The sequence below is a fragment of the Onychostoma macrolepis genome, chromosome 22, assembly GCF_012432095.1.
Source record: "Onychostoma macrolepis isolate SWU-2019 chromosome 22, ASM1243209v1, whole genome shotgun sequence".
Taxonomy (NCBI): domain Eukaryota; kingdom Metazoa; phylum Chordata; class Actinopteri; order Cypriniformes; family Cyprinidae; genus Onychostoma; species Onychostoma macrolepis.
The window spans coordinates 2,442,687-2,466,577 of record NC_081176.1 but is presented as its reverse complement, the minus strand read 5'-3'; the positions used below and the strand labels follow the sequence as shown (position 1 = coordinate 2,466,577).

Here is a 23,891-nt window from a genome sequence, read left to right as displayed (position 1 = left end):
AAAAGCAACTAAGAAGACTGTCTGTGAAGGGTCAGAACTCGTGTTATGATGTAGATTTTTCAGGTTCACTTTTGTCATAAATTAATCTATCAATTTTCCTACATAATTTTATTAACAAAAAAAAAAAAGTGGTAAAATGTCTCTTTAGGAGTCTTAGACCTTTCCAACGATATATGGTTTGTCATGATTAGATTAGGATTTAATTGTAAAATAGTGATGTAAACTTCCTTCCTACTTCCTAACTGTCACCCGTCCCACAGAGGTATGTCAGTATGATTTGATTAAAATATTGTAATTATAATGACAAGATGACAAGCTTATAATATGAATACCAGAGTAAAGAGGCAAATACTAAGCGTGAAATGGAGTGTTTTGGCCCGGCGGCCATTTACCTCCGGAAGCCAGAAAGAGAGAGAATCGAGGCTCAGAACACCCCTTTTGATGCCAAAACTGCGTTCTTCGTGGCAGATGCAGCTGAGATGTATCTGAAGGGTACTCTTGTTAGTAGAGAGGGTGGCAAAGCTACTGTCAAAACTCTGTGTGGGAAAGTAAGTATCGTGGATAAAAAATGATTTCATATGTTACTGTGCTTTAGTCTCCAGTAAAATATTATACAAATATGTGTACAAAAATGCTGATCAATGTTCATTACAGACACTCACGGTAAAAGAAGATGATATCCACACCATGAACCCTCCCAAGTTTGACAAAATTGAGGACATGGCCATGATGACCCACCTCAATGAGCCTGCTGTGCTGTATAACCTCAAAGAGCGTTACGCAGCATGGATGATCTACGTAAGTCTAAGTAAATCATGTTTTATTGCTAGGATGGAACGGCAGCATTGTAAAACTGGACTATCTATCTCTGTTTCAGACCTACTCTGGCTTGTTCTGCATGGTAGATGCAGATGAGATGTACCTGAAGGGTATTTTTGTTAGCAGAGAGGGTGGCAAAGCTACTGTCAAAACTCACAGTGGGAAAGTATCATGGATAACCACTGGAAAACTGGCCTCAGCTGATATTGAAACTTGTGAGTCAACACTGTTTTAAGCCTAATATTTTTATTTGGAGACTAAAAAGTTGATTAATCAATTGAACTCAATGTCTTTTTTCACCACTTTTTACAGATCTGCTGGAAAAGTCGAGAGTGACATTCCAGCTGTCGGCTGAGAGGAGTTCCCACATCTTCTACCAGCTCATGACTGGACACAAGCCAGAGCTGCTCGGTGAGAAATCGACAGGACTGTGTGCTTCAGTTATTTCCTTGTTTGAGAGCACCGTTAACATGCTGCACATCAACTCTTTACAGAGGCCCTGCTCATCACCACCAACCCTTATGACTATCCAATGATCAGCCAGGGTGAAATCACTGTCAAGAGTATTGATGACGTGGAGGAGTTCATTGCCACAGATGTATGTGGACAACTCAGTTTTTATTAGTAGTAGTGATATTTTCAGATTACAAGCAATGTATCTGACATGAAATTAAAAGGAAGAACAATAGCATGAATTGGTGTTAAAATACTGCATGACATGCAATATAAAATGCATATTAAAGCATTATGTGTTTTATTTGGTTGATGTAAAAACAGACTGCCATTGACATTCTGGGCTTCAGTGCTGATAAGAAAATCAGCATCTACAAGCTGACAGGTGCTGTGATGCATCATGGGAACATGAAGTTCAAACAGAAGCAGAGAGAGCAGCAGGCTGAACCTGACAGCACTGAGGGTAGGGTGTATTATTAACACAAATCAGCATGCAAACATTGACTTGATAAGTTAAAGTAATGCATAAAAACTGTTCTTCCTCAGTGGCTGATTAAATCGCCTACTTCATGGGCCTTAATTCTGCTGACAGCTCTGTGCTACCCCAGAGTGAAGGTCGGGAATGAGATGGTGACCAAAGGCCAGACAGTACCACAGGTGATCACACTTACCTTCTTAATAGACGAATGATGTTAGAAATGTACCATAGACATTCAGAAAACACATTTATTATTGAAAAAAAAAAAAATTAAGTCTAATATCAATTACACCGACCTTTAAATTTCTCAGGTGAACAACGCAGTCTCGGCTGTCTGCAAGTCTGTCTATGAGAAAATGTTCTTGTGGATGGTCGTCCGTATCAATGAGATGTTGGATACCAAGCAGCCTAGACAGTTCTTCATTGGTGTGCTGGACATCGCTGGATTTGAGATCTTTGATGTGAGCATCAGTCATTAATGTCTCTTCAGCTCAACCTTGCCAAGACAGAACTGCTTGTGGTCTCAGCCAATCCATCACTTCACCACAACTTCTCTATACAGCTGGGTTCGTCAACCATAACTCCTTCCAGGACAGCCAGGAACCTTGGAGTTGTGATCGATGATCAGTTAAGCTTCACAGACCATATTGCTACAACGGCCCATTCCTGTAGATTCGCCTTATACAACATTAGGAAGATTAGACCCTTCCTGTCCGAGCATGCCGCACAACTCCTCGTCCAAGCTCTTGTTCTCTCCAGACTGGACTATTGTAATGCTGTCTTGGCGGGCCTTCCCACATGTACTGTCAAGCCTCTGCAACTGATCCTGATCCCCCCAAGATAACGTGTGTCTGGAGTGACATAAACCTTCACAATAACGAACAAGGTTTATGAAGAGCGCCTCTAAATTAGGAGAGCACATCTTCTTCAGCGAGGAGCACCAACTCTGAACACCAACATTCATTTGTGTAGAAATATATTCCACCACCTTTTGTTTTCCCTGTTAAGTCCACGATGTGATCTGCTCTGAAAAGCTACCTTACTAACTATTAATAATCAGCAAATTAGGAGTTTGAGGCAAAAGTCATAGTTAATGGTTTGTTAGTAGCGAGAAGTTTGACTAACTTATTAGAAAAAAAAAATCTTACAACTTTACACAAACACAGGCAGACAGCGCTGGAAGCAGCTAATGTTAATCAGATCAAATTGGCGAAAAAAAGATGGCGGCAATCCGTGGCGTCCAGCTACTTCTGATAAGAAAAAAGTGTTAATAATAAACTAAGTTTAATTAATATTATAAAAACATGAAGACAAAAACGAACAAACCAAAATGCCACAGAAGAAAATCAGCAGCGTGGTTGAGAATGAGTTGGAAGAGATCAGAAAATCCCTAAACTTCATGTTGGACGAGTTGAGCAAAGTTACTAAGCAACAAACTATGCTACTTGATCTGATATATGAAGTTAAACAACTGAAGAACATTGTGAAAGAGAAGGACAAGAAAATTTAAGGACTGAAGAGAAGGACTGACGAGCTGGAGCAATATACAAGAATGGAGGATTTAATTATAAGCGGACATACGCCAGTACCGTGGCCAGAGACAGAGACGGTGAAGGCACTCTGCCAGAGGAACTACAAATGCTGGAAAAGCAAGTAATCAAGTTCTTTGAAAGCCAGAATATGATCATTCAGAGCGATAATGTTGTGGCCTGTCATACCCTTCCACGAAGGAATGGTGGAGCAAAGCCTGCAAAAGTTGTTCGGTTTGTGAATCAGAAACATAAAGCTGAGTTCCTGAGGCAGGCAAAGAAGTTGAAGGGTACGGGAATGTACCTGAATGAACATCTTACAAAAAAGAATGCTGACATCACTAAACGTGCACGCATTTTGAGGAAACAGAACAAGATACAAGCTACATGGACAAGAAATTGCAAAGTGATGATACGGCTAAATGGAACTCCCGAAGAAGCTAAAGTATACACAATAAGAGAATTCAAAGAACTTGATCAGTATGGATAAGTGATGACTGTGTAACGGCAAAATAGGATCACTAATCACATCATAAAATGTAAGAGATTGAAAATGATATTGACCCGGAAAATCACTTTTTTAATGATGTACAGTAAATAACAATTGTTGTGAGTATTATACAGAGAATAAATTTAATAGAAATGTGAATATGGAGGGGGCATTATCAATAATAAATTTATAAAACTTTATAAAAATTTCATACACATTAAGGATTATTTGCGTCAGTTTAATAAATTTAATGTGATTGCTGTGTCAGAGACTTGGCTTGATAATGAGAAAATACATGAAGTAGAATTGGAAGGGTATAATTTGTTTACAGTAAACCAAGTTAATAAGAAAGGAGGAGTTGCTGCTTTGTATGCTGACACAGCGTTAAGACGTAATTTGATTAAAAGTATGTCAGTGACTATAGAAAATCTTTTGGAATGTGTAACTATAGAAATCGATATTGAAAGATCTAAAAAATATAATTATCAGTTGTGTGTATAGATCACCAGGAACTTGTATGGATACCTTTATGAATAAATTATTTGGTATGCTCGATAAATGGAATGAGAACAAGGTACAAATTATATGTGGAGACTGATTTGTTGAATCCAAATGGAAATAAGAGAATAACAGATTTTACTGACACACTATATAGTAAAGGTCTATTTCCTGTGATTACAAAACCTAGTAGAATAACTAAAAATACTGCTACATTAATATAAAATATATATACAAATGAAATTGAAGGAAAAATAATAGGAAGATTATTTATAAATGATATGACTGATCATTTTCCAGTTTTTGCAATCCTTCAAAGATATAATAGTTTTAAATTAATTCGATATAGAACACCAAAAATCATTGATGTTCTCAGTGAAGCCTTAAAGAATCAAAATTGGAGCGAGGTTTATGCAAGTAAAGATCCTAATAGTGCTTATGATGCTTTTTGTCCATACTAATTGAAAAATACGAAATATATTGTTTGTTTAAGACTGTAAAGAAGCAAAAAAAGATGAGCATAAACCATGGATTACTAAGGGAATAGAGAAAGCATGTAAAAAGAAAAATGCATTATACAGGAAATTTATAGCGACTAGAACTATACAAGCGGAAAATAAATACAAGATTTATAAAAATAAATTAATAAATTAATAAGATTTAGTAAAAAGGACTATTATAATAAGTTATTGGACAAGCATAAGAATAATATACAAACAACATGGAAAGTACTTAATAGTATAATTAAAAAGAATACTGGAAAAGTAGATTACCCAAATTATTTTGTAAATATTGGGAGCAATTTAGCAAAAATGACCGTGGAGCAAAGAACTGGGGATAGGATAGATGAAATGAATATCTCCAGTAATGATTATTCAATGTTTATAAGGGGAGTTGACAAAAAGGAAATACTCGACATTGTTAACAATTGTAAGAATAAATATTCCACTGATTGTAATGATATTGACATGTCGCTAATAAAAAATATTATAGAACATATAGTAAAACCATTTACACACATTTGTAATCAATTACTTTTTAACAGGAATATTCCCAAGTAATATGAAAACAGCTAAAGTTATTCCTTTTTTTAAAAATGGATATCGTCACTGTTTTTCCAACTACAGACCAATTTCTCGAAAATTTTAGAGAAAATATTTGTGCGCAGGCTAGATAATTTTATAGATAAACTCAAATTATTGAGTGATCAACAGTATGGTTTTAGAACAAAGAGGTCGACCTCAATGGCTGTGACGGAACTGGTAGAAGAGATTTCTTCTTCAATGGATAATAATGAATATATTGTGGGGGTGTTCCTAGATTAAAAAATAAAAAAGCTTTTGACACTATTGATTATGGATTATTAATGATGAAACTGGAGAGATATGGTATAAGAGGAAAAGCTTTTGCTTGGATAAAAAGTTACCTCGATGACAGATATCAATTTGTACAAATTAATAATGTTAAATCAGATTTAAAGGGGTGGTTTACTGCGATTTCACTTTTTTTCATTTTAAATAGTGTGTAATGTTGCTGTTGGTGCATGAACAGTATCTGCAAAGTTGCTGCGCTGAAAGGTCAACGTAAGCGGAGATATAGTCTTTTAAAAATCAGGAATTTTAATGCCTACAAAAACGACTCATATGGGACTACAACAAGATACTTCCCGGGTTGCATACGTAATAAACCCATCAACCCCTCCCTCCTGAACATGCAAAAAAGGAGGCAAGGCCATGTTCTGCGGCTTTGTCGCAGAGGAAGAGTTATAGTGGAGAGTTGTAGCCATGCCGTCGAAACGGTGTTATTTTCACCCAGCTGTCAGGTCTTCTGTGTTCGGGCCTCCTACGGATGCTGTAGTTCGTCAACAATGGTTAAAATTTATGTTTTATTATGTTCCTGACAATTACAATCCTAATTTAGCTCTCTGTGCTGCGCATTTTACAGAAGACAGCTTCCAGAATCTACACGAGTTCAATGCCGGATTCACACAGAAACTATTACTAAAACATGGAGCAGTTCCAACTTTAAAACCAGAGGCAGCCACAACCTGTAAGTAAGATTTCATAATTTTAAATGTATTTGCATGTATAATTTCAGACATAATGTTTTAGTTTTATCAAGGACGTAAACAAATGCCAAAGCTGGCTTTAGTAGCCAGTTAGTTAAATGCTATTTCATGTGTCTATGACAAACGCGTACAAACATTTTGGACCCGAATTTGTAATTATGTACTAATTTTGTAAATGTATTTTCCATGTATACTTTATAACATAATTTTTCGATTTGATCAAGAACGTAAACACAAGCCAACGCTGTTTGGTTAGTAGCCAGTTAGTTCGATGCTATTTTGTGTATAAGACAAACGTGTACAAACTTCAAAAAATTGTATGTAATCACAACAGCAAACTTCCATTCAGAAACGTTCGTAAGAGTCGTGCTTGCGGAAGTTCTGCTTGACTCTCTTCATTACTGCTTTCTGGGTCTGATTCTGGCTCAAACTGATACGGCAATATTGACACCATTATTTACATTTGACCGGAGCACGTGCAACTGTCGCCCGTGAAGGTAATGGGCGTGAAGTTTCCGGGTAATGTGCAGTACGCAGTTTAGCCAATCACAACACACCGGCCCAACTAACCAATCTGAGCCCACTGCCTGTTTCTGAGGGAGTGGTTTCATAGAATCAGGAAGTCAACCGGTCGTTCAAATGACAGAGGAGAAAGCGGCTTACAATAAAGGTGAAATATATGAAAAATAAAGCGTTTTTTAACAAACGGAACACGAAGACATGTTATATTGCACCCCATAAACACAATCAAGCAAAGAAAAAAAGCAGTAAACCACCCCTTTAATGAAAGTTACTTGTGGTGTTCCGCAAGGTTCGGTGCTAGGCCCTAAGTTGTTTATACTGTACATAAATTATATTTGTAAAGTGTCTAAAGTATTAAAAATGGTTTTGTTTGCTGATGATACTAATTTATATTGTTCTGGGAAAAGTTTGGAACAGCTTCTGAATACAGTGGAAATCAAACTGAGGTTTTTCCAAAAAATGGTTTGATGATAACAGACTCTCACTGAATTTAAGTAAAACAAAGTTTATAATATTCAGTAATCGACAAAGTAACAATAAAGTGAAACTAATGATTACTAACGAGGAAATAGAAAGTGTATGAAAATACATTTTTGGGTGTTATAATTGATCATAAATTATGTTGGAAATCACAAATGAATCATGTAAAAACAAAGATGTCCAAATCCATTGCAATATTAAATAGAATAAAACATTTTTAATGAAAATATTTTATATACATTGTATTGTGCGCTCATAGTTCCATACATTACTTATTGTGTGGAGGTGTGGGGTCACGCATATAAACATTATTACGAACCAACAAATAAATTGTTTATTAATTTACATGCATTAAAATTTGTAGATTTAGTTGAATTATATACTTTACAGTTAATGTACAAAGTTTATAATATTTACTTCCAAAGTGTATTCAGAGGCTGTTCAAAATAAGAGAAAGACAGTATAATTTAAGAGGATTGTTTATGTTTAAAAAGTAAGGGCAAGAACTAATGCAAAAAGTAGGTGCTTATCTGTTATAGGGTAAATCTATGTAATAAATATGATAAGGAACTAAAAGTATGTAATTCACTTTGCCAATTTAAGAAATTGTATAAAAATAAGGTGATAAATAATTATATGACTCAGTATTAACAAATTGTAGTTGTATTGTTAAAGAATTGAAGTAATATTTTGTTATGTTTGTTTTGAATTATGTTTGTATATTTTGGGAAATGTTTTTGTAATATTGTTTATTTTGTATTATTTAACTTATTTAAAAGTGTTGCCCATTCAGTTAACTATGTATAAAGGGTAGGCATAATAAGCAAGGCTTCTGACTACACCTTTTTCGGTAACTATGTATTTTTATTTACTTTGTGAAAAGCTGTCTGTGAGGACCGAATAAAAATATTATTGATTGATTGATTGAAATAATTCGGTATATAAAGAATATAGAAATAACGATTCCAAGAAATATAAACTAAATTTGTGTAATGACCCAGTATAATGGGCAATATACCATAACCCAGGTCACATTTATATTGATGAGGATTACTGGGCTTCTTCAACATTGTACCACGTAAAATGTTCTAAACATTCTTGTAGGTGTTCTTTAAAGCCGGTCTGGTACTCTTGAGGAGATGAGAGATGAGAAACTATATATATATATATATATATATATATATATATATATATATATATACATATATTGCAATGTATTTTCTCTAATTGTGATCACAGGTGAAAACTGCATCAGAGGGGAGGACTTTTCTGCTCCCTGATATACTGCAGGGACAACTTTGCAAGCACATGCAAAAGATCTCCAGAAATTTGTCGACTCCTGCCCACAACTGAAAGGAAGAATTGATGATATGCCTATTAAAAATAAATGTAGAACATGATTTGTGTGTGTGTGTGTGTGTACTGGTATACATGATTTACGAGGACACAAATGTGTATAATGACATGGGTACTACAATGTCAACATGGTTTATGAGGACACTTCCTGTGTCCCCGTAAAACAAAAGGCTTAAAAAAAACATACTAAACTATGCCAGCAGTTTCCTGTAAGGGGTAGGTTTAGGTGTAGGGTTGGTGTAGGGCAATAGCAAAATACGGTTTGTACAATATAAAAAACCATTACACCTATGGAGAGTCCCCGTAAACCACAAATTCAAGTAAGTGTGTGTGTGAGTTTTTACTGTTCTTTGTATTTTGTATAAGTGGTTGCAGATTTGTTTTTTCTGCATTCTGTTCTTGGAAAAGATCTGTTAAAATTGTTAAATAATAAAAATATTTCTTTAACTTAAGGTTTTGGACCTTGCATTTAACTATGTAATACAGTTCACTGTTAATATCTTTGAAACACGTCTATTCTAGCATAACTAAAATTGTTTAATGTTACACTTACACAGTAACTACTCTTATCAAGAGGGTAACAAGGCATCACTTTAGATTACAGCCCGCGGATGAATGAATGAATGAATGAATGAAGCATTTATATAGCGCTTTGTTGTGTATTGCAGTACACCCAAAGCGCTTTACAATCATGTGGGGGGTCTCTCCTCAACCCCCGCCAGTGTGCAGCATCCACTTGGATGATGCGATGGCAGCCACAGGACAACGGCGCCAGTGCGCTCCCCACACACCAGCTACAGGTGGAGAGGAGAGAGTGTCATAGAGCCAATCAAGTGGATGGGGATTATTGGGAAGCCATGATTGACAAGGGCCAGTGGAGGGAATTTGGCCAGGACACCGGGGTTACACCCCTACTCTTTATGATGAGTGTCATTGGGATTTTTAATGACCACAGAGAGTCAGGACCTCGGTTTAATGTCTCATCCGAAAGACAGATGTTACACTTACACAGTAACTACATGTAACAAGAGAGTAACAAAGCATCATTTTAGATTACAGCCCGCGGATGTTAAGCTGCGTTCACACTAGCAGCGACTTTATCGCTGCATGTCGCCAGGGGCTGGCGATGAGGTCGCTAGTGGGCGTTTCCACTGCCTTGACAGCGAGTCAGGTTTCTTGCCGCTAAGTTCAAACATTTTGGAGGCAAAAGAATAAATATAATCTAAATCTAAATTATATCCGAACATACAAACAAATATGAATGAGAAACAGAGCCTACTTTCTTCCATTGCGTATGTTTATCTCCGGCTGTGAGGAGAACGAACACATGAGCTCAACTGTCTTCTTTCCTATTGGCTGTTGCTAGCAGAATGTGCTATTTTCAAGTGCAAGGTGTAATTTTTTTTCAGAAAACAAATGGCTTTCATAAAAGTACAGTTTTTGACCATTAATCTTGTGTTTTGAATTTGTAAACAGAATTTAAATAGACAAAAAAAAAAAAAAAAAGGAATAATTTTTCTGTTTTTTATTTAGAAAAATAAAGAGAAAAATCATGATCGAAATAATCCAACACTTCTTACTTCAAAATTCAACTATAATACATATATACAAGTATTTTTGGGACACTGGGTTGCACAGTTTTCATTCAGGAGGTTTTTTTGTTCATACACGCACACATTTACACATGCATTCATATGCATACACCCATACATTTACATGCACGGACTCATTATAGCGACGCGCACACCACATGTGAAAAAGTCTCACTCAGCCTGCTCCCATAGTCTCATCAAAATACATCCTAATCGACTCTTATGCTGTTTACTCCTCCTTGACCATGTTTTTGTTCATTTTGTTTATTATTTTATGCAATCCAAAACTCTGCACTCCCTATCTCTCCATTCAAATTCTCCCTTCCCACTCTCCCGGAAATCTGCCGTCATTTGTTGATGGAGCACAAGAAATTACCGTAATAAGCCATATACTGCCGAAAAGCGCATGTTGTCTGCTGTCTGGAGCAATTTGAATTATTTTGATAGTGCAAACGGTAGAAGAGTTATGGTAACATGAATACAGCTTGGTCTGATGTGTCGGCGCCGACACAGCCGGTTTAAAAGGGTTAATAAAAGCTTGCACATGGATCCGTACGCCTCACGTCTCGTCGGCTCCGTTACAGAATACTTGGCCACACAAGGATCCAACAGCTTTTCGGAGGAACACTGGCCAGGTATGGACACAGCACAGATATCACTGGCCCTTAAACAAGACCCGCGTTCACTGGAGAATTATATTTGGGAATATTTATCCATTGCGCACTACTCTGATTTACCGAACTGTTTGTTGATAGAGTTTTTTTGTGAAGGCATTAATCAACCACTACAATCTGAGCTTAGACGCAAGGGTCCGCGTTCATCACTCGCACAGTTTTTGGATTATGCTTTGTTGATGGTTGGCTCTTTGTTTACTGTGGGTTTTGCGGAAGAAGAACGCAACAATGCATCTATGACCGAGATAGCAGCTGCGTCAGAGCCCGTACCGAAAATAGCGGCCACAACAACACCCCGTCATGTCATTACTGCCAGTCATGAGCTAAGTCAAGTCACCGTTGACCGTCGTGAACCAAGTCAAGTCATCGTTGACCGTCGTGAGCCAAGCCAAGTCACAGTGGATCTTCATGAATCTAGCCAAGTTGATCTTCATGAGCTAAGTCAAGTCACCAAAGTCAGTTAACTCTCAGCACATAGAAACTTTTTCACCTAGATATCACTCTATAGAGACTGTGTCTGTTCCCCGAACTAGAAAATACAGAAAACATCCAAACCAAAGTAATAGTAACAATTTCATTGATGTTCAACAAATAAAAAACGATATAATACAGATAAACACATGATAAAGCTTGGCTTATTAAATATTAGATCCCTTTCTTCAAAAGCACTTTTGTAAATGATATGTTCACTGACCATAAACTAGATGTGCTTTGTCTGACAGAAACCTGGCTAAAACAAGATGATTACATTACTTTAAACGAGTCTACACCCCAAGATTACTGTTACAAACATGAACCGCGTCCAAAAGGTAAAGGGGAGGTGTTGCTACAATTTATAGAAATATTTTCAGTATCTCTCAGAGGTTGGGTTTCAAGTATAATTCGTTCAAGTAATGGTGCTTCATATAACGTTATCCAAAGAAACAAGTGTTAATGATAAATCCTGTGATGTTTGTACTGGCTACTGTATACAGGCCACCAGGGCACCATACAGACTTTATTAAAGAATTTTCTGATCTTCTATCGGAGTTAGTGCTGACTGCAGATAAAGTCCTAATCGTTGGTGATTTTAATATCCATGTTGATAATGAAAGAGATTCGTTGGGATCAGCATTTATAGACATTCTAAACTCAATTGGTGTTAAACAACACGTGTCAGGACCTACTCATTGTCGAAATCATACTCTAGATTTAATACTGTCACATGGAATTGATGTCAGTGGCGTTGAAATTTTGCAGCAGAGCGATGATATCTCAGATCATTATCTAGTCTCCTGTATATTCCATATAGCTAAAGCTGTAAAGCCAACTTCTTGTTACAAATATGGTAGAACCATTACCTCTACCACAAAAGACTGCTTTATAAATAATCTTCCTGACTTATCTCAGTTCCTCAGCATATCCAATAGCTCAGAACAACTTGATGATGTAACAGGAACTATGGACTCTCTCTTTTCTAGCACTTTAGATGCGGTTGCTCCTTTACGCTTAAGGAAGATTAAGGATAAGAGTCCAACACCGTGGTATAATGAGCACACTCGCACCCTAAAGAGAGCAGCCCGGAAAATGGGCGCAGCTGGAGGAAAACTAAATTAGAGGTATTTCGTTTAGCTTGGCGGAAAGTACCCTATCCTACAGAAAAGCATTAAAACTGCTAGATCTGATTACTTTTGTCTCTTCTAGAAGAAAACAAACATAACCCCGGTATTTATTCAATACAGTAACTAAATTAACGAAAAATCAAGCATCAACAGGTGTTGGCATTTCCCAAGAGCATAGCAGTAATGACTTTATGAACTACTTCACTTCCAAGATCGATACTATCAGAGATAAAATTGTATCCCTGCAGCCGTCAGCTACAGTATCGCATCAGATAGCGCACTATAGACCCCTGAGGAACAATTCCACTCATTCTCTACTGTGGAGAGGAAGAATTGTATAAACTTGTTAAATCATCTAAACCAACAACATGTATGTTAGACCCGATTCCATCTAAACTACTAAAAGAGCTGCTTCCAGAAGTCATAGATCCTCTTTTGGCTATTATTAATTCATCATTGTCATTAGGATATGTCCCCAAAACCTTCAAATTGGCTGTTATTAAGCCTCTCATTAAAAACCACAACTTGACCCCAAAGATCTAGTTAATTACAGACCGATCTCAAATCTCCCTTTTCTGTCAAAGATACTAGAAAAGGTAGTATCCTCACAATTATATTCCTTCCTAGAGAAAAATGATATCTGTGAGGAATTCCAGTCAGGATTTAGATCGTATCATAGTACTGAGACTGCTCTCATTAGAGTTACAAATGACCTGCTTCTATCATCTGATCGTGGTTGTATCTCTTTATTAGTTCTACTGGATCTTAGCGCTGCGTTCGACACTATCGACCACAACATTCTTTTGAATAGACTACAAAACTTTGTTGGCATTAGTGGAAGTGCCTTAGCATGGTTCAAATCGTACTTATCTGACCGCCATCAGTTCGTAGCAGTGAATGAAGAGGTATCATATCGATCACAAGTGCAGTATGGAGTACCTCAAGGCTCAGTACTAGGGCCGTTACTTTTCACGCTTACATGTTACCCTTGGGAGATATTATCAGGAGACATGGTGTTAGCTTTCACTGTTATGCTGATGATACTCAGCTCTATATTTCTTCGCCCGGTGAAACACACCAAATTGAGAAACTAACGGAATGCATAGTCGATATAAAAACTGGATGACGAGTAATTTTTACTGCTAAATTCTGAAAAAACAGAGGTGTTAATTATCGGACCTAAAAACCCCACATGTAATAACTTAGAACATTATCTAACACTTGATGGCTGCTCTGTCAATTCCTCTTCATCAGTCAGGAACCTAGGTGTGCTGTTTGATAGCAATCTTTCATTTGAAAGCCATGCTTCTAGCATCTGTAAAACTGCGTTTTTTCATCTCAAAAGCATATCTAAATAGCGACCAATGCTCTCAACTTCAAATGCAGAAATGTTAATTCATGCGTTTATGACCTCAAGGTTAGACTATTGTAATGCTTTATTGGGTGGTTGTTCTGCACGCTTGATCAACAAACTACAGTTAGTCCAAAATGCAGCAGCTAGAGTCCTTACTAGAACCAGGAAATATGACCATATTAGCCCGGTTCTGTCAACACTGCACTGACTCCCTATCAAACATCGGATAGATTTTAAAATCTTGTTAATTACTTATAAAGTCCTGAATGGTTTAGCTCCTCAGTACTTGAGCGAGCTCTTATCACATTATAGTCCTCCACGTCCACTGCGTTCTCAAAACTCTGGCCGTTTGATAATACGTAGAATATCAAAATCGACTGCGGGCGGCAGATCCTATTCCTATTTGGTACCCAAACTCTGGAACAATCTACCTAACACTGTTCGGGAGGCAGACACACTCTGTCAGTTTAAATCTAGATTAAAGACCCATCTCTTTAGCCTGGCTTTCACATAACACACTAATACGCTTCTAATATTCAAATCCGTTAAAGGATTGTTAGGCTGCATTAATTAGATCAACCGGAACCGGGAACACTCCCCATAAAACACGATGTACTCATTACATCGTAAGTGGAATGGCATCTACGCTAATATTTGTCTGTTTCTTTCCTATTCTGTTTCTCAGTCCGTATCCGATCAGATGGTGGATCAGCACCAAGAGATGATGTCTGCAGTCCTGATCGTCAGCGGAGACCAGGACCCCCAGATGACCCCCAGAGACATATCCCCAGCGAAAACCTCGATTAAATACAATAAAACAAAAAAATATAACAAAATAACTAAAATATAATAAAATACCTAACTACATAATACTACTATTGTTAGAAATTGCAACAAAATTAAAATAGAAATATAAACTTTTGAACTGCGGGTTTCGTCAGGTCAGAGGAGAACTGGCCCCCAGACTGAGCCTGGTTTCTCCCAAGGTTTTTTTTTCTCCATTCTGTCACAGAGGGAGTTTTGGTTCCTTGCCGCTGTCGCCTCTGGCTTGCTCAGTTGGGGACACTTAATTTCTAGCGATTATCGCCGACTTGATTGCACAGATACTATTTAATCTAAACTGAGCTAGACAATGACACCTCTGAATTCAATAATGAAATGCCTTTAACTGAAAATTGAGTGTTTAATCTTATCATTATACATTACTGACACTCTATCCTCCAATTTGATACTGTTAAGTGCTTTGACAATTTGTATTGTTAAAAGCGCTATATAAATAAAGGTGACTTGACTTGACTTGAAATGTCTTGAGTGTGAAGTTTTGACATTTTCTATTCAATACATTCAGTGTCATGAGTGCAATGCTCTGAAAGGGTTTGTATATCGTGTGTCATCCTAACAGGAGGAGCAGGCCAACACTCACCTGTCCAGGTACAGGAAGGTGCAGCATGAGCTGGAGGAGGCTCAGGACCGCGCTGACATCGCAGAGTCCCAGGTCAACAAGCTGAGAGCCAAGAGCCGTGATAGAGTAGTTGTAAAATGAGACCGTAAATGCTTGATGTCGAGCTGTACTCTGCAAAGCTAGAGTTTATATGTAACATGTTAAAATATTTTTCAACAAAATTTTTATTTTCTGCATTTTCTAGAGTAAGGATGAAGAATGAAGAGAAGACACCACACCTACAAGCAAGCATATAATATGACTTGTGCTGGGTTTTCATGTGTGTCTAATAAAATGAAATACAATTTCTATGCTGTCCTCTTTTCTTGTCAACCATATGAAACTTCTTTCAAACATTTATATGTATCCATTCAGCTGACACTTTCATTCAAAGAGGCTTATTTATTTATCATAAGAACCAACAATATTTGCAGTGCTTGTTTAAGAGGTGTGTCTTGAAATGGATCATATGACCCCTTTCCCTCCACACTTGTCTCTGTAACAGCCTGAATTATTTGTGGCATGAAGTCAGGAAGGTTTGGTAGAAAAATATAAAGACTGGCACCTCCAGCCAGGGCCGTCTCAAGCCTTTATGGGGCCCTAAACAGAATTTTACATGGGGGCCCATCAGTGCCACCAACATGACAATAAATCTAACATACCCATTATCAGTTGTATTTGTTGTAGCATGTTTTTACCCTTCTACGATTTTTAATTGTAACAGTAGCAATCCCACTAGAGTGGTCATGTGTTAATTTGCACTTTAACACTTACAGTACTAAGTGACATACCCAATGTGGTGTACTGGAAATTATCTAAATAAACCAGCAGACAATGTATTTACGGAACAGAATGTTATTTTAACAACATAAATTATTAAACACAGCAGCAAGCCATCTGTACATCTAGAGCAACATCTCTGGTTACACTTTATTTCGATAGTCCACTTTAGACATTCTACTAACTATAAGTAACTTTGTAACTACATGTTAACTGCATGTCAGCTAATTCTCATTAATTTGCAACTACATGCCTACTAACTCTCAGTAGGGTAGGTTTAGGATTAGTAGAATGAGTTGACATATACTTGCAAAATTTCTCATAGTCAGTATGTTGTATGTTGTGGACCCATCAAAATAAAGTGTTAGAAGGTATTAAGCAGTCAGTCTACTAATACTCTAATGACTGCTAGTTGACATGTAGTTGCAAAGTTACTTACTGTTAGTAGAATGTCTAAAGTGGACTATCGAAATAAAGTGTTACCACATCTCTTAACAGCTTGAGGCATAATTATATTGGAATTAAGGCTGTAAAGAGATTAACAATTGTTATCTAATTAATTACATGATGTGGCAATTAATTAATCGAATTAATTGCAAATTAATCACATTAATTTTGGCTGAGAAATTACTCCCACAAGATCATTTAAAGTCATTGTTGTGTAAAGCATCAAATAGACATTACAAAAATGGGTAACACATTATGGAAGACTTATTCACTATTAACTACGACTTTTCCCTCAATAAATTCCTAATTTGCTGCTTATTAATAGTTAGTAAGGTAGTTGTTAAGTTTAGGTATTGGGTAGGATTAGGGATGTAGAATAAGGTCACGTAGAATAAGGCATTAATATGCGCTTAATTACTACTAATAAATGGCTAATATTCTAGTAATATACATGCTAATAAGCTACTAGTTAAGAGATCCTAAAATAAAGTGTTACCCAAAAATGAGCTTCAGCAAGAATTTTGGTAATTTTTTTTATCAAATTTATTACACATACTTAAATGATAACAAATTTTTTATTTTGGGGTGGGTGGACTATACCTTTAATTTGATTATTATTATTATGATTACTATTATGGAAATATTAAATTATTTATTTAATGAAACAATGCTCTTGTCACGAATCCTGTCCATGCACTTCCGTTCACTCCCCACCAGAGGTCACCCTCTCATCACATGGACTCTTGCACTGCACTACAATACCGTTGCATTTCACCAGACTACAATTCCCATCATTCATTGCACTGACGACACGCGCACACAGCTCATGGCACTAATCACACACAGCTGTCACAGATTAAACATTGCACAGATTACTTGCCTTATTTAAACCCTGGACTTTCTTTCCATCACTGCCGAGTATTGTATGCATTATTGCTGCCCTACAGAGCCCCTGTTAGTTTCCCTAGTCTTGCCTCGTCTTGCCTGTTTCGGATTGTGTTTTCCCCTGCCTGGACTCTTGCTTACGTTTTAGATTACCTCCCTTGTGTCTAGCCCCTTTTGATACTGTTCGCTGTCGTATGACCCACGCCCGTTTTTGATAACTCTGTGCATTGCCTTCATATACCTGTCTGCCATTGTTCGACCCTGCCTGTTTGACCACATCTCTGATCTAATAAAGCTTGCACATGGACCCGCATGTCTCTCGTCTCGTCAGCCCCGTAACAGAATGCTCGGCCGAACAAGGATCCAGCGGCTGTTCAAGTGGATCATGGCCGGGTATGGACACAGTGATCTTGTTGCTAGCCCTCAAGCAGGGCATCTGATCACTCGAGGATTACATTGTGGAATATTTGGCTTTGGCGAATGGCACAGAATTACCGGACAGCACGTTGATAGACTTTTTCTGTGATGGCCTTAATCAGCCTTTAAAAACAGAAGTAATTCATAAGGGTCCACGTTCGTCATGGAGTAGTTTCTTGGATTATGTTCTGTGGTCTGTTGGTTCAGCTTTCACTGTGGGTGTCGTGGAGAAACGCGACACCGCATTCTCTCGTTGGATAGCAGCCACACTGGAGCAGCCACACAAATTGGCAATGACAGCGAAGCCTGTTCGCAAAATGGCGGCCACAACAACACCCCGTCTTGTTATCGCTGTCAGTCATGAGCCAAGTCAAGTCACAGTTAATGGCAAGGAGCCAAATCAAGCCACAGTTGATCTTAAAGAACCAAGTCAAGTCACAGTTGATGTCAGAGAGTCAAGTCAAGTCACCATTGATCTCCACGAATCAAGCCAAGTCACCGCTGATCTTCAAGTCACTGCTGATCTTCATGAGCTAAGTCAAGTCACAGTTGATCGTCACGAATCAAGCCAAGTCAAAGCTGATCTTTATGAGCTAAGTCAAGTCACAGTTGATTGCCACGAGCCCAGTCAAGTCACAGTTGATGTTAAAGAGCCCAATCAAGTCACAGTTGATGTTAAAGAGCCCAGTCAAGTCACAGTTGATGTTAAAGAGCCCAGTCAAGTCACAGTTGATCTTCACGAGTCAAACCAAGTCAGTTGATCTTCACGAGTCAAACCAAGTCAGTTGATCTTCACGAGTCAAACCAAGTCACAGTTGTCCGTCCAGTCACTTCACGTCTCAGCTGATCATCCAGAGTCACTTCACGTTTCAGCTGATCTCCCAGAGTCACAGCACGTCTACGCTGATCGTCCAGAGTCACAGCACGTCTACGCTGATCGTCCAGAGTCACTTCACGTCTCGGCTGATCGTCCAGAGTCACAGCACGTCTACGCTGATCTCCCAGAGTCACAGTACGTCTACGCTGATCTCCCAAACTCACAGCACGTCACGGCTGACCGTCCAGAGTCACGTCACGTCTCCGCTGACCGTCCAGAGTCACGTCACGTCTCCGCTGACCGTCCAGATTCACATCTGGGCTGACACACCCAGATCATCAAGGTTAGTCGCCCATTATCCCAGTTTGATGTCTAGTGTGAGGAATGTACCGCTGGTGTCTGCACGCACGGCTGGTATCCCTAAACCAGCTCACTGTAACACTATTCCCCTGTCCGAAACGCTTCCCCTGATGGGAATCGCTTTATGTTGTGTTTGGGCTGCGTACACCACCGCAGAACTGGCGGCAGCTGCCACAGCTTCTCCAGAACCTTCAGATACGGCAGGGCTCACCTCAGCCCCTTGTATGGTGGTGGCGCCCAGTAATGTACTCTCTACCTGTTGTGTTGCTGTCGAAGAGACCGTTACTAAACTCTCCCTGTGTCCTGAGTTTACTGCTGTAGAACCTCCAGGGGTGGCGGCAACTGCTGCAGAACCTCCAGAGGTGTCAGCGGTATCCGTCAACGAACTCGCGCTCTGTCCTGTCACGGCTATGGAGGCCGTCAATGAACTCTCGTTCTGTCCTGTCACAGCTATGGAGACTAATTATGAACTTGGGTCCTTGGGTCCGTGCATGTTCTCTCTCCTTTTTATGTCTCCGTTCTCCCTAGGTCCCAGGCTTTGCTGTGGGTTCCTGATCCGCCATGGTGGTCTGCTGTCTGGCTCTGGTGGTCTTCTGCTCCGCCCTGGTGGGTTCCAGTCCCGTCTGCTTCACCCTGGTGGGCTCCTGCTCTGTCTGCACCGCCATAGAGATCTTCTGCCCTGTCTGCTCCCCCCGGTGGGTTCAAGTCCCGTCGGCTCCTCCTCCGCCCTGGTGGGCTCCAGTCCCATCAGCTCCGCCCTGGTGGGCTCATCACATGGACTCTTGCACTGCACTACACTACCGTTGCATTTCACCAGACTACAATTCCCATCATTCCTTGCACTGACGACACGCGCACACAGCTCATGGCACTGATCACACACAGTGAACACACACCCGGACCAGTGGGCAGCCTTGCTCCAGCGCCCGGGGAGCAATTAGGGGTTCGGTGCTCAAGGGCACCTTAGTCATGGTATTGAAGGTGGAGAGAGTGCTGTTCATTCACAATCCCCACCTTCAATTCCTGCCGGCGCGAGAATCGAACCAGCAACCTTCAGGTTACAAGCCCGACTCCCTAACCATTAGGCCACGACTACCTTGCACTTCATATACCTGTCTGCCATTGTTCGACCCTGCCTGTTTGACCACGTCTCTGATCTAATAAAGCTTGCACATGGACCCGCATGTCTCTCGTCTCGTCAGCCCCGTAACAGCTCTAAATAAGAAACTAAATCTGCCAGTAGGTGGTGGTAAATGTCTTAATGATTAAGTCATTGAATGAGTCATTCATTCGTTCATTTGATTCGTTCAAATGTCTTATTCATTCAGGAATTAATTAAAGGGGTGGTTGATTGTAATTTCACTTTTTTAACTTTAGTTAATGTGTAATGTTGCTGTTTGAGCATAAACAATATCTGCAAAGTTACGATGCTGAAAGTTCAATGCAAACGGGACATATTGGCTTTTGAAATTATGGCAGTTTAATGCCTACAATTATGGCTGGTAGGGACTACAATGAGCTACTTCTCGGGTTGATGACATCACAAACCCAGAAATTTGCATAAACCCCACTCCCGGAACAAGCAAAAAAGGGGGTGAGGCCATGTTGTGCTGCTTTAGAGAAGAGGAAGAGTTGTTGCCATGCCATCAAAACTAGGGGTGCACGAATAAATCTATTCATATATGAATCACGATTCTGTCCTCTAACAATTCTAATTCTGTCAGGACCACTATCGTGAAAGATGACTGACAATTAGCATACAATTTGGATTGGCAGTATGGTTCTTGTCTGGGCAAGAACTCCCTGCTGATCCATGCAGTCTAGCATAGATACGAGCAGGAAGAGCAGCAACAACTCCCCAGTGTAACAGAACAGAACATAAATGTATACATAAATGTATTGCAGATATCATCAGGTTCAATAATTTAATGTGCATTTTGACATTAGGTTGATTCAAGGAGAATCAGAAGGCTAAATCCTGACTGACAAGAGGAGGAGTCGGGGACGGAGGAGGATAATTAGCTATTGAGCAACGCGAAGCCGGTGATAGTACTAAAGAACCTTATATATGAGTGCTGTGATAGGTGTCGCATCCCTATAGGTAGATGTAGATCAGCTGATGCGAGCTTGACTAACGTGACTTGCCAGAAATAACGCTGACGCTAGATTGGATTCTCAAGTTTCAAAATCAATGTTCGAAAGCAGCGGTCCTCGCATCTCCTGCTCTGCACACGCTCTCATCAGCTCGTCAGCTCCTTCAATGAACTGTGTTCCAATTATACACTTTATGTGTATAGACAGACAGATATTTTTCACATAGCTACGAGAAGCATTAAACAATCTTTAAACAATCTTTGCTGGCAAACACTTTTTACTGTTACAAAGTAAACAAGACATTTGACAAGAATGCTACAACGCAATCATACATTCTGCTGTAATAAAGCTTTAATCAGGATAAAACCATATTAGAAGCTAACATAATCAGTAGCATTTACAAATAACAGTGCATCTAAAAGTATGAGACAACAACAAAAAACAACAACATACCATTCTGAAACATCATGTATGAGCCATGTGCTTGCACAGGTTCTGCACGACCGGGCTCAAATTGATAAACAATGTTGACAGCGCCATTGTTTACAGTACAACTGGAGCACATGCCACTGAGGTAAGGGCCATGATGTTTCTGCATGCGCATTAGGCGGTTTAGCGAATCACAACACACTGGGCCAGCTAACCAATCTGAGCCCATCGCATATTTCTAAAGGGAGGGGCTTCATAAAATCAGGAAATCATCAGAATCAGAAGAGCTTTATTACCAAGTACTGTATGTTTACGCACACAAGGAATTTGACTTGACAACAGGAGCTTCCAGTGCAGAAGAAAGTACAGACATAATGCAGACATACACGATAGTGCAGACATACATAGAAATAACACAGTAGGGATGTAATATAACACTAATATAAGAAAAAACAGAAATTAAATAATGTGCTATACAGAAATAGAAGTACAGGGGAAAAAAATTTAATTGTTTAAATAAATGTACAGATATGTTATAAGTGTGCAGACATGTTATTTACAAAGTGTTCAGTTTACAAGTGTACAAATTTTGGATTATGTTTATAAATATGTCAGTTGTGATGGACGATGTATAATTATGAAAGTTTAATTGGTCAGGCTGAATATAGTCTGTGTGAAAAAAACTGTTCTTTTGCCTGGCTGTTCTGGTGGTCAGTGCTCTGTAGCACTGACCAGAAGGCAACAATTCGAAGAGAGAGTGGGCTGGGTGTGAGGGGTCCAAGGCAGGGGCGTTGCTAGATCTAAAAGCTTTACTGGGGCACAGGCCCCCATTACTTTTTGTATAACTTTTTTCTTGAAAGCCTGCAGTGTGCAAGAAGTGTGCAACTCAATGCACTGTACAAACTTCCATTGCTTAAACCACTATTCCTACAGTGCAACAATACTGAGGGAGGTAAACATGTATGTATTTAAAAATATTTAAGTATCTTTAACATACTGAACATGAACATTTACATTGTTTAAGGTATAAATGGCATACACTGTATGGAATTAATGAAATATACTCTTCATTACTTGATTTTAAAGGCACACAGTATATTGAAAATCACTGTACTTGCAGAGAAATCTTGGTGGAGTGACAATAAGTTAGGTAAGTCTTCACTGTGGCCTGGATGAGTGATCTAACCCTCATAAAAAAGGAAAGGAAAGGATGTGGCATGGCCAAGTATGATGTCCCATACTCAGAATTTGTGCTCTGCATTTCACCCATCTAAGTGCATATGCACAGCAGTGAATAGTGAACAAATACACACCCAGGGAGTTGTTGGAGGTTCAGAGCCTTGCTCAAGGGTCCCACCTCAGTCGTGGTATTGAGGGTGGAAGAGAGAGCTGGTCATTCAGTCCCCCCACCTACAATACCTGCCGGTACCGAGACCTTTGGGTTACAAGTCCGACTCTCACCATTAGATCACAACTGCCCCCTAGTAAAAACAGAACTCACTGTGCTATATTTAATGTTTTCTCCATATAAGAACATGCTGTTTATAACTTTGAGAGTCATAATATCACCATGAAACAAGATTAGTATTGCAGTGACCACTGAGGTTTTAAATGCATTTGGAAAATCTCTGGTAATAAATCTTCTAGGTTTTAAAGGTCCTGCTAGCCAAACTTCTCAAATTAGTCAAGAAGAAAATCTCTGCTCAGATGCCTGAGATTGAACTAAATGTTACATACAGGCAGATCTTCATGATTCTGTAAAAGATTTAAACTAATATGTGTGAAAAGTTGACATTATATGCAAACAGTGTTACGTTACTTCAATTGACTTTGAAGAGGAAATGGTGTGTCCAAAAACAAATGATGAAACACACTGAACACAGGAAAGGTCATTATTGTGTGTGACATCAGGTGATCAAGTGTTTGCCCAAAAAGCAAGTTGTATATAACCTTTTTTAAAAGTAAAAGCTTTTAGGCCTCAGCTTTTGTTGGTCTTGCTGTCACTCCTGAAACTGAAAACCAGTGACAGCTGGCTGCTTCTCCACACCCAAACCAAGTTGCTCCTCTGTGCCAAGTTCCATTAATTTTAAAGATGCTACATTGAAATAAGACTTGTGACATCAAATTACACACTCTAAATAAGCAGATTTTTTTTTTTTTTTTTGAATTTTAAAAAAAAAACCTTACACCTTACAACAAACCAAAAAAAACAAACAAACAAAAAAGGCAACTTGCAGTCTTTCTATTTTCCACCAGGACAGAGTTACATTACCATACACCAAGTAGAATTACATGACCAAATCAAGC

The 23,891-nt window shown here is 38.8% G+C and overlaps 1 pseudogene; it reads left to right on the top strand.

The window, feature by feature from the left end:
- Positions 1-362: 362 nt before the first annotated feature.
- On the top strand, positions 363-15,457 carry LOC131530122 (myosin heavy chain, fast skeletal muscle-like; annotated as a pseudogene).
- Positions 15,458-23,891: the final 8,434 nt, after the last annotated feature.